General features: G+C 37.5%; 1 protein-coding gene across 6 annotated transcripts in view; it reads left to right on the top strand.

Moving 5' to 3' along the window:
• Positions 1-12,841, top strand: part of OPHN1 (oligophrenin 1) — a 636,611-nt gene that overhangs the window by 603,773 nt on the left and 19,997 nt on the right. The gene's annotated exons all lie outside the window — the stretch shown is intronic.

Here is a 12,841-nt window from a genome sequence, read left to right as displayed (position 1 = left end):
ATCGTGACCTGGCTGAAGTCGGACACCCAACCGACTGCGCCACCCAGGCGCCCCTATAGTTCTTTTTAGTGGGGTCTTTGTCTGGCTTGGGAATCAAGGTAATGCTGGCTTCATAGAATGAGTTTGGAAGTTTTCCTTCCATTTCTATTTTTGGAAGAGCTTCAAAAGGATAGGTGTTAACTCTTCTTTAAATGTTTGGTAGAATTCTCCTGGAAAGCCATCTGGCCCTGGACTCTTGTTTTTTGGGAGATTTTTGATTACTAATTCGATTTCTTTCCTGGTTATAGGTCTGTTCAAATTTTATATTTCTTCCCTGTTTCATTTTGGTAGTTTATATGTTTCTAAGAATTTGTCCATTTCTTCCAGATTGCCCATTTTATTAGTCTATAATTGCTCGTAATATTCTTCTATTATTGCTTATATTTCTGCTGTATTGGTTGTGATCTCTCCTCTTTCATTCTTGATTTTATTTATTTGGGTCCTTTTTCTTTTTGATCAAACTGGCTAGTGGTTTATCAATTTTGCTAATTCTTTCAAAGAGCCAGCTTCTGGTTTTATTCATCTGTTCTACTGGTTTCAATAGCATTAATTACTGCTCTAATCTTTATTATTATCTTGTCTTCTGCTGATTTTGGTTTTATTTGCTGTTCTTTTAACAGCTCTTTAAGGTGTGTAAGGTTAGGTTGTGTATCTGAGACATTTCTCCTTCTTTAGGAAGGCCTGGAGTGCTATGTATTTGGTCTATGCTGGAGAATGTTTCATGTGCACTGGAGAAGATTGTGTATTCTGCTGCTTTAGGATGATATATTATATATATATATATATATATATATATATATATATATATATATCTGATCCAGTGTTTCATTCAAAGCCAGTGTTTCCTTGTTGATTTTCTGTTTAGATGATCTGTCCATTGCTGCAAGTGAGGTGTTGAAGTCCCCTACTATTATGGTATTTTATCAATGAGTTTCTTTATGTTTGTGATTACTTGACTTATATATTTGGGCTCTGTCACGTTTGGAGCATAAATGTTTACAATTGTTACATCTTCTTGGTGGATAGACCCCTTAATTTTGATATAATGTCCTTCTTTATCCCTTGTTAAAGTCTTTATTTTCAAATCTAGATAGTATGATATAATTATGGCCACTCCAGCTTTATTTTGGGGACCATTAGCATGGTAGATGGTTCTCCATCCCCTTACTTTCAATCTGAATGTGTCTTTATGTGTAAAGTGGGTCTCTTATAAACAGCATATAGATGAATCTTGTTTTCTTATTCATTCTGTTACTCTATGTCTTTTGATTGGAACGTTTAGTCCATTGATGATTACAGTGAGTACTGAAAGATAGATTAGAGTGAGTACTGAAAGATGAATTTACTGCCATTATGTCGTCTGTAGAGTTGGAGTTTCTGATGGTGTTCTATGTTCCCTTCTAGTCTTTGTTGCTTTTGGTCTTTTGGGGTTGTTTTTCATCTTTTCTCCCATTCATAGAGTCCCCCTTAAAATTTCTTGTAGGGTTGGTTTGGTGGTCATAAACTCCTTTAATTTTTGTTTCTCTGGGAAACTTTTTATTTCTCTTTCTATTCTGAATGACAGCCTTGCTGGATAAAGAATTCTTGGCTGCATATTTTTCCAATTCAGCACATTGAATATATGCTGCCACTCCTTTCTGGCCTGCCAGCTTTCTGTGGATAGGTCTGTTGCAGAACTTATCTGTCTTCCCTTGTAGGTTAAGGACTTTTTTTCACCTTGCTGCTTTCATGATTCTTTCTTTGCCTGAGTATTTTCTGAATTTGACTATGATATGCCTTGCTGATAGTCGGTTTTTGTTGACTCCAATGGGAGTTCTTTGTGGTCCCTGGATTTTGATGTCTGTGTCTTTCCCCAAGTTAGGAAAGTTTTCCACTATGATTTGCTCACATAAACCTTCTACCCCTTTTCCTCTCTTTTCATCTTCTGGGACATATATGATTCTGATATTCCTTTTCAATGTGTCACTGAGTTCTCTAATTTTTATATCATGCTCCTTTGCCTTAGTCTCCCTCTTTTTCTTCCTGCTTCATTATTCTCCATAAGTTTGTCATCTATATCAGTGATTTTCTGCTCTGATTCATCCACCCTTGCCACCATGGCATCCATTCGAGATTGCAGTTTAGTTATAGCATTATTTATTTCATCCAGTCTGACTAGCTTTTACTTCTTTTATCTCTGCAGAAAGGGATTCTAATCTATTTTCATCCACAGCTAGTATTCTTATTATCATGATTCTAAATTCTTGGTCAGTCATCTTGCTTGCACCTCTGTGTATTAAGTCCCTGGCTGTCATTTCTTCCTGTTCTTTCTTTTGGGGTGAATTTCCTTCGTTTAGTCATTTTGAAGGTAGAGAAGTAATTAATAAAGTAAAAAAATAAAGGGGCGCCTGGGTTGCTCAGTCTGTTGAGCATCCAACTTCAGCTCAGGTCATGATCTCATGGTTTGTGAGTTCAAGCCCCATGTCAGGCTCTGTGCTGACAGCTCAGATCCTGGAGCCTGCTTCAGGTTCTGTGTCCCCTCCTCTCTCTGTCCCTCCCATGCTCATGCTCTGTCTCTCTCTGTCTCTCAATAATAAATAAGCATTAAGAAAAAATTTTTAAGTAAAAAAACAACTAAAAATTAAACAAAACAATACAAAAAATCAAATAAATGAGGCTGGATTCTGGATGTGTTTGGGTCTGGTTGTTGAAAAAATTGATAGATTAGAGAAAAAAGGAAAAGATAAAAAAGGGTGGAGGAAGGGAAATGTTTGAAAGTTTGGAAAAATGAATGCAATAAATAGAATAAAATGAAATGATGGGAGTAAAATAGAACATAAAAAATTTCAAAAAAGTAAAAAAAAAAAAATTAAAGAAAATTTTTTAGTAAAAATGGAAAATAAAAATAAATTTTTTTCTTTCTGCATTCAAGAATAAAAAAGAAAAAAGAAAAAGAAAAGAAAATCGAATAGATGTCCCAGCAAACAGAAACAAATATGATTTAATTACATCCGGTTTCCCCTAGAAGTCAAAAGTATGAAGCACTTTATAGTCCATAATCTAAGCAGGCGAAGACATTTGTGGTGTTTCTCAAGATAGTGGTGGACCAGTTGGGTGGGGTTTAGTGTAACAGCTCTGTTCTCCACTAGGTGGTGCTGCTTAGCTTAATGTGGTGGATTGTTGTGGCATGTGTAGGCGTGGCCACCCAGCTACCCAGTCTCTAGTATCGGAACTCTGTGCTCTCCCCACCCGGCAATCAAGAAGCTCTCTTTTGTCTCCAGCTTCCATCCACTCCTCACTTCTACACTGTCCATGACCAAACTGTCAGGCTACCAGGCTGCACCTCCCTCCTGAGTTTTATTTCAGATGGGGCTGTGTTTCTCAACCCCTCACTTCTGAGGGACTGCAGCTTTGACCCTTTATGACTCTCTGGGAGAGGGTCTCGCTAAGCAGTGGCCGTGTCCCAGCCTGCCCTCAGGAATATTCACAAGACTGTGCCACTGCCTATGACCAGAGACTACAGCCAGGTGCCAGCCTTCCCCAGAAAAAGTACTTGTGATCATGTACCAGCAGCGTTTTAGGGATTATGGCAAATCACAACACACATCTGGTGCCAGGCTTCACCCTTAACCTCCTCTCTAACACCAATCAATGTGGCCATTCTCTGGGTCTTCTAGGACCTTTGACAGTGGGGAGGCCACACTGCCTCTACTAAATGTCCGCCCAACAGGGGAACATCCTCTCTGCGTGTGGTCTGAGGACCCTTTAGACCTTGCTCTCTGCTTCCAGGGATTTGCCCTTCCCACCAGAGCACCTCCAGGTATTGAGCTGCAGAGTTTCAGACTCTGTGCTCCCCCTGGTTATGGAATCTTCATAGAATTTAAACCCTCTCCTTTCTCTTTTCTCCCTTTTTTGCTCAGCCCCTGAAGCTGTTTTGACTCTTACTTTTCTCTGAAGCTGCTTTCGGGAGGGGGGAGTGCTTTTCTAATATTCTCCCCCTGTCTCCATCCTCTCTGCACAAGCAAAAACCACTCCCTGACCTCTGAGACTTCTCTCTCCCCCAGTTCACCTCTCTGCACCACATACCTGCTGAATTCTGTGGTTCAGGTTGTGCAGATTTTTGTGTTAATCCTAAAATCAGTTTTCTAGGTGTACAAGGTGGTTTAGCATTGATCTAGCTGCATTTCAGGGATGAGAGACTAAAAAAAAAAAATGCTTCCATGCTGTTCTGCCATCTTGTCCCCTCATCTACCTTAACGTTTTATAGAAGAAAACTTGAAAGTATCAAGATGTCCTTTTAAAAAATTAATAAATATCAAGGTCTACTGACACAATTTTTATTACTCTTTTTTTAAGCTTTTATTTAGCTTCCATTTATATAACATACAGTGTAATATTAGTTTCAAGTGTACAACTTAGTGATTCAACACTTATATATGATGCCCTGTGCTCATCAAAACAAGTACACTCCTTAATCTTCATCACCCATTTCACCCATCCCCCTACCTACCTCACATCCAGTAAAACCTCAAATTTGTTATCAGGGTTAAGAGTCTGTATCTTTGTGTACCTCTCAATTTTCTTGCCATGATCACTTGTTTTGTTTCTTAAATTCCATGTATGAGTGATATCATATGGTATTTGTCTTTCTCTGACAGACTTATTTCACTTGGCAAAATAATCTGTAGCTCCATCCACATCATTGCAAATGGCAAGATTTCATTCTTTTTTATGACTAAGTAATATTTCATTATATATATATATATATATATATATATATATATATAAAACCTCTTTTTTTCCCAAATTTTTCTTTAAATTCCAATTAGTTAACATACAGTATGATATTAGTTTCAGGTGTACAATTTAGTGAATCAAAACTTAGATATGACACCCTGTGCTCATCATAACATATGCACTCATTAATCTCCATCACCTATCAAACACATTGCCACTCAATAACCGTCAGTTTGTTCTGTATAAATTAAGAGTCTGTTTCTTGCTTTTCCTCTTCTCCCCCCCACCATGTTCATTTGTTTTGTTTCTTAAATTCCATTTATGAGTGAAATAATATGGTTTTTGTCTCTGATTTATTTTACTTATCATAATACTCTCTACCTCCATCCACACTATTGCAAATTACAAGATTTCATTCTTTCTTATTGATGAGTATTATGCCATTGTAATATATATATATCCATTCCACATCTTCTTTATCCATTCATCAGGGTATGGACATTTGGGCTCTTTCCATAATTTGGCCATTTTCTTATGCTGCTATAAATATCAGGGTGAATGTATCCTTTCAAATTAGCATTTTTGTATAATTTGGGTAAATAACTAAGGGTGCAATTGCTACATAATCAGGCAGTTCTATTTATAAAGTTTTTTTAATTTAGTTTTATTTTTTTTAATGTTTATTTATTTTTGAGACAGAGACAGAGCATGAATGGGGGAGGGTCAGAGAGAGAGGGAGACACAGAATCTAAAGCAGGCTCCAGGCTCTGAGCTGCCAGCACAGAGCCCGATGCGGGGCTCGAACTCACAGACCATGAGATCATGACCTGAGCCAAAGTTGGAAGCTCAACCGACTGAGCCACCCAGGCTCAGCCCCTATTTATGAATTTTTAGGGAACCTCCATACTGTTCTCCAACATGGCTGCACCAGTTCTCATTTCCACCACAGGGCAAAAGTGTTCCCCTTTCCACATCCTCACCAACATATGTTGTTTCATGTGTCGTTAATTTTAGCCATTCTCACAGGTGTAAGGTGGTATCTCATCATGGTTTTGATTAGTCTTTCCATGATGATATGTGATATTGAACATCTTTTCATGCATATGTTGACCATATGGATGTCTTCTTTAGAAAAAAAAGTGTATTCATGTTTCTGTCCATTTATAACTGGATTCTTTGGTTTTTGGAGTGTTGAGTTTTATAAGTTCTTTATATATTTTGGATATTGACCTTTAATGAAATACATCATTTGCAAATATCTACTCCCATTCTCTAGATTGCCTTTTAGTTTTGATTGATTCTTTTGCTGTGCAGAAGCTTTTTATTTTGATGAAATCCCAATATATCATTTTTGCTTTTGTCTCCCTTGCCTCAGGAGACATATCTAGTAAGAAGTTGCTGTGGATGATGTCATAGGAGTCACTGCCTGTGTTCTTCTCTAGGATTTTGATGGTTTCCTGTCTCACATTTAGGTCTTTCATCCATTTTGAATTTATTTTTGTGTATGGTGTAATAAAGAGGACCAATTTCACTCTTTTGCATGTTGCTGTTCACTTTTCCCATTATCATTAAGAGACTGTCTTTTTTCCATTGGATATTATCTCCTGCTGTATCAAAGTTTAATCTACCATATAGTTGTGAGTTGATTTCTGGGTTTTCTATTCTGTTCTGTTGATCTATATGTCTATTTTTGTGCCAGTACCATAATGTCTTCATAACTACAGCTTTGTAATATAACTTGAAGTCTGGAATTGTCATGCCTCCAGTCTGCTTTTCTTTTTCAAGGTTTGCTTAGCTATTTGGGGTCTTTTGTGGTTCCATACAAATTTTAGGATTGTTTATTCTAGCTCTGTGAAAAATGCTGGTGGTATTTTGATAGGGATTGCGTTAAATGTCTAGATTGCTTTGGGCAAAATAGACATTTTAACAATATTTGTTCTTCCAATCCATGAACATGGAATATTTTTTCATTTCTTTATATCATCTTCAATTTCTTTCATAAGTGTTTTATAGTTTTTGGATTACAGATATTTTACCTCTTTGGTTAGGTTTGTTCCTAGGTATCTTATGGTTTTGCAATTACAATTTGGATTATTCTTTTAATTTCTCTTTTCAGCTGTTTCATTATTGGTGTATAGAAATGTAACAGATTTCTGTACATTGATTTTGTATCCTGCATCTTTCCTGAATTTGTGTATAACATCTTGCAATATTTTGGTGGAATCTTTCAAGTTTTCTATATAGAGTTACATGTTAGCTGCAAATAATGAACATTTTACTTTTTTTCTTGTCAATTTGGATGCCTTTGATTTCTTTTTATTGTCTGATCGCTGTGGCTAGGACTTGCCATACTGTGTTAAATAACAATGGTGAGATTGGGCATCCCTGTCTTCTTCCTGACCTTAGAGGGAAAGCTCTCAGTTCTTCCCCATTGAGGATGATATTAGCTTTAGGTTTTTCATATATGGACTTTATTATGTTGAAGTATGATTCCTCTAACCCTACTTTGTTACAGGTAACTATCATGAATGAATGTTGTACTTGGTCAAATGCATTTTCTCCACCAATGAAAGGATCATATGATTCTTATACTATCTTTTATTAATATGGTATATCACATAGATTGATTGGCAAATATTGAAACACCCTTGAAGCCCAGAAATAAATCCCACTTGATTATGGTGAATGTACTGTTTGATTCAGTTTGCTAGTATTTTATTGAGACTTTCTGCCTACATGTTCATCAGGGATATTGGCCTATACTCTTTTTTGGTGCAGTCTTTATCTGGTTTTGGTATCAGGGTGATGCTAGCCTCATACAATGAATTTGGAAGTTTACCTTCCTTTTCTATTTTTTGGAATAGTTTGAGAAGAATGGGTATTAACTCCTCATTAAATATTTGGTAGAATTTACCTGTGAAGCCATCTGGCTCTGGGCTTTTGTTTTTTGGGAGATTCTTTGATTACTGATTCAGTTTCTTTGCTGGTTTATCACTCTATTCAAGTTTTCTGTTTTCTTCCTGTTTCAAGTTTTCATAGTTTATGTTTCTAGGAATTCATCCATTTTTCTAGGTTGTCCAATTTGTTGACATATATTTTTTTCATGATATTCCAATTGTATTTCTGTGGTGTTGGTTGTTGTTTTTCCTCTCCAATTTGTGACTTTATTTATTTGGGTTCTTTCTTTTTTGGTAAGTCTGGCTCTAGGTTTTTCATTTTATTATATTTTTTTAAACAACCAGTTCCTGCTTTCATTGATCTGTTCTATTAGGTTTCTTTGATTCTATATCATTTATTTCTGCTTTAGCCTTTATTATTTACTCCCTTCTGTTTGCTATAGGTTTTGTTTCTTGTTCTTTTTCTAATTCCTTTAGGTGTAAAGTTAAGCTGTTTATTTGAGATTTTTCTTGCCTCTTGAAGTGGACCTGTATTGCTATCTCTTTCCTTCTTAGGACTGCTTTTGCTGCATCAGAAAGGTTTTGGGCCATTGTGTTTTTATTTTCATTTGTTTCCATGTATTTTTTATATCTTCTTTGATTTCCTGGTTGATCCATTCATTGTTTAGTTTAACACTCATGTATATGCTGAGGTTTAAACAGCATGCTGTTTAACACTCATGTATATGTGGTCTTTCCAATATTTTTCTTATAGTTGACTTAAAGTTTCCTAGCGTTGTGTTCAGAAAATATGCATGATATGATCTCAATCTTTTGGTACTTGGTGAGGCCTGAACTATGACCTGCAGAATGTCCCATATGCACTTCCAAAGAATGTGCATTCTGCTGTTTTAGAATGGCATGTTTTGAATATATCTGTTAAATCCATCTGATCCAGGGTGTCATTCAAAGCCATTATTTCCTTGTTGATTATCAGCTCAGATGATGTGTCCATTGATGTAAGTATGGGTGTTAAAGTCCTCTACTATTATTGTAGTAGTATCAACGAGTTCCTTTTTTGTTGTTGTTTTATATATCTGACTGTTCCATGTTGGGAGCATAAATATTTACAATCGTTAGATCTTCTTGTTGGATTATCCCCTTTATTATAATATAGTGCCTTTCTTCAGTCTTGGGTTTAACATCTACCTTGTCCAACATAAGTATTGCTACTCCAGCTTTCTTTTAACATGCATTTGCATGATAAAATTTTCTCCATCCCCTCACTTTCAATCTTAGGTGTCTTTTGGTCTAAAATGAGGCTCTTGTAGGGAGCATTTACATGGGTCTTGGGTTTTTTTTAATTCATTCTTACACTCTCTGTTTTTTTTCTTGGCATGTTTGGTCCATTTACATTCAGAGTAATTATTGATAGATATGTATTTAGTGTGATTTCATTATTTGTTTTATTGTTGTTTCTGGAGATACTCTCTGTTCCTTTCTTGTCTTTGTCACTTTGGGTCTTTACTTTCCACCTGAAGAGTCCTCTTTAATACTAGCAATGCTGATTTGGTGGTCACAAACTCCTTTAGTTTTTGTTTGTCTGGGGAACTATTTAATTCTCCTTCAATTGTGTGTGATAGCCTTGCTGGATAGAGTATTCATGGCTACATGTTGTTCCCATTCAGCATTTTGAGTGAATCATGCCACTCCCTTCCGGCTTGCCAAGTTTCTGTTAGAAATCTTCACCTAGTCTTATGGGTCTTCCCTTGAAAGTTAGGAACTTCTTTTCTCTTGATGCTTTTAAGATTTTTTTAATTACTCTATTTTTCAAATTTAATTATAATATATCTTGGTGTTATCCAGCTTTTGTTGATTTTGATGAGACATCTCTGTGCCTCCTGGATCTGGATTTCTGTTTCGTTTCCTAGATTAGGGGAGTTTTAAGCTATGATTTCCTCAAATACATTTTCTGCCTGCTTCTCTCTCTTCTTCTTCTGTGACTCTTATAATGTAAATGTTATTACATTTGATGGAGTCACTGAGTTCCTTAATCTATTCTTGTGTTCCATAAATCTTCTTTGTCTCTTTTGTTCAGCTTCATTATCTTCCATTATTTTGTTCTTTATATTACTTATTCTTTACTGTACTTCTTCCAGCTTGTGTTTATTGCACAAGCATGTTTCCAATGTCAGTGTTGCATTTTTCGTTTCTGACTATTTTTTAACTCTTTTATCTCTGTGGTAAGGGTCTCCCTGAAGTCTCCTATTCTTTCCTCCAGCTCAGCAAGTATCCTTATGATTGTTGCTTTAAATTTTCCATCAGGCATGTTACTTATATCTGTTTCACTTGTATCTGTGGCTTTGACCTTATCTTGTGGTTTAATTTGGGATAAATCCCTCCATCTTCACAGTTTTTTATAAGTCTCTGTCTTCTTTTCTGTGTTAGACAATCCAGTCATGTTTTCTGTTCCTGAGAGTAATGGCTTTGGGAAGAAGAAGTCATATACTATCCATGGCCTGAAGCATCAGGGAATGACTCTGGTATATGCTGAATGTTTTCTGTTGTGTTTTAAGTGCTCCATCATTCAGGCCAGTCCTCTGCAGACATTCTCCTTGCCTACATTGGTCAGTGTTTTGTCCCTGATCTTAATGTAGTGAGGTTTAACTAGGTGTGCTCTGGTCTCTTTGTGAAATGAGACATGATGCTACTTTCAATAGAAATGAAGCCCTGCAGAATGCTCTGGCCAGGAGATGCAATGTGGACAGGGGTTTCTGCTGGTCCTCTAGGGAAGGGGCCCACTATGCTGTCAGTGATACAAGCTAGACCTAGAAGGACAGTACCTCCAGAGCACAGGGGTGAGGGACCTGGTGTAAGCAGCCTAGGAAGCTAGTGTTGGTGCTATGGTGCTTATTGCAGGTGGTTCTGTGTTTATGTTGAGGAGTGTGAGTAGGGAGAAATGGCACCAGCTATCTCCCTTGTCCTTGGAGAGGTACCTCCATGCATAATGTCTGTGAGGGAAGCACTCTGAGAAGATCAAATAATCTTCCCCTATATGTCCCAGGTGCTTTTCAGATAGCTGTTTCCACACTATCAGACTCTGGGGTGTATACTGCCTTCTTTCCAGGAGCAGCGCAGTGCCTTCTGGGCTCTATCCCATCCAAGCTTGCTGACTTTTATAACTCCAGGCTTTAGGAATATGGTGTGGGCAGGGGTCTGCACTGGTCTTCTTGGTGAAGGGCCTACCAAGCTGGAATTGAGGCAGGTTTGATTGAGAATGTCAGTTGTTCCAGAGCACAAGAGTGTGGGACCTGGTTTAAGCAAGTTAGGCAGCCAGTGTAGGGCCAAGGTGCCCTCTGTAGTTGGCCCTGTGTTTGTACTGAGTGGCAGATGAGGGAAATGTTGATAGCCAGCTCCTCTGTCCTCAGAGAGGCATCTTGCTGAACTCTGACTCTCATGGAGGTACTCCAGGAAGAGGGAGTAATCTCCCCCTGTGTGCCCCAAGCATTCTTCAGATCACTTTTCCCATGCCATCTGCCCCTTGGTTGGTTGCCTGCCATCTCTCCAGAATTAGGGCAGTACACTCATGTCTGTATCATAGCCAAGCACACCAACATTTAACCCCCCCCCCCAGTTGCAAGAACTCATAAAAATCAGCTCCTCTAATTTTCCCAGTCAATGGCTTTGGGGAAATGTTCTCTTTGTGCATTCCCCTGTGCTCTCCTCTCTCTCTCTTGCCTTTCTTCATGACCATGCCCCTTCCCCTCTGCAGCACCTGCCATCTATTTTTTTCTCACAAACCATGTCTCTGCACCTCTACCTTCCTCAATGTGGCTTCTTCTCTGCCTTTAGTTGTGGAGTTTGCTCTGTCAGTCTTCAGGTTGATTTCTGGGGTATTTAGAATGATTTTATAGTTATCTAGCTGTGTTTGAGGGATGAGATGAGCCTAGAGTCCTCCTATTCTAACGCCATCTTAGCTCCTCCATGATAACACCCTTAGTTGCACATGTGTCTATTTCCCTATAATGTTCTGCAAGCCATAAGTACTTTTAGTGTTTTTTTTTACTTAATATTTTAATTTTAATTTTTAAAATTATTTTTTTAAGTTTATTTATTTTTGGTAGAGAGAGAGATAGGGAAGGAAAAACAGAGAGAGAAGGAGAAAGAGAATCCCAAACAGGTTCTGCACTGTCAACTCAGAGCCTGACGTGGGTCTCTAACTCACAAACCATGAGATCATGATCTGAGCTGAAATCAAGAGTCAGATGCTTAACCAACTGAGCCACCCAGGTGCCCCATTACTTAATATTATTTTAAATGCATGTATATTTTTTAACCTGCCCCAAATCTTTGTCAGTTCATGTGTAATATTTACTGGTTAAGTGCTTATAAAAATTGGTTTGCTTATTCTTTGTGCTGGGTCCGAATATTTGCTATTAAGAAGCATGTTTTTGTTCTGATTGTTTTTCCTATTTTGGGGAGGGGTTAATTCCCTTGGGCTTATTCCCCAACGTGGATCAACTGGATCAATAAGTATAAACTATGCCTTATGTATGATTTTGCATCCACGTTTTCCAGAATTCTTTATGGCTATATAGACAGAATTAGCCTGGTGTACAGTGCTACCAGCAATGTGTAAGTGCATCCATGTCATAAACTCCTGCCAGAACCATTTCATAAATAATTATGTATATTTATTTTGTACTGACTGACCTGGAAACCAGAGACATAGAGGCAGGGAGGCAAGTTGGAATACTGCTACCATAGTCAAGGTCTAAGTAAAAAAGATCTGAGTTTTGGTAATTACAAAACTAACAGATTCAAATTCATTATAAAACATTGACTAAGTGCCTATTATGTACCAGGCCTGTACTAAATATATTAGTGCTTATTTTTTTTAAGTTTATTTACTTTGAGACAGAAAGAGAGAGGAGCAATAACACATGTATATGAGTGGGGGACAGGCAGAGAGAGAATCCCAAGCAGGCTCCGCACTGTCAGTGCATAGCTGAACTGTGAGGTCATAACCTGAGCCGAAATCGAGAGTCAGATGCTTAACTGACTGAGCCACCCGGCACCCTAGTACCTAATTAATTTTTTTTTATCTCTGTAAGTTAAAGTATTATTGGTCTTCATTATATAGATTAGGAAACTAAGAATTATCAAATTGATGTAACATACCCTAGGTCACACAAATAGAAGTTCTAGAG

This window comes from Prionailurus bengalensis, chromosome X (genome assembly GCF_016509475.1).
Source record: "Prionailurus bengalensis isolate Pbe53 chromosome X, Fcat_Pben_1.1_paternal_pri, whole genome shotgun sequence".
In the NCBI taxonomy this organism is placed as follows: Eukaryota; Metazoa; Chordata; class Mammalia; order Carnivora; family Felidae; genus Prionailurus; species Prionailurus bengalensis.
Note: the sequence above shows the minus strand (reverse complement) of the source record. Positions and strands in the feature narration are given on the sequence as shown.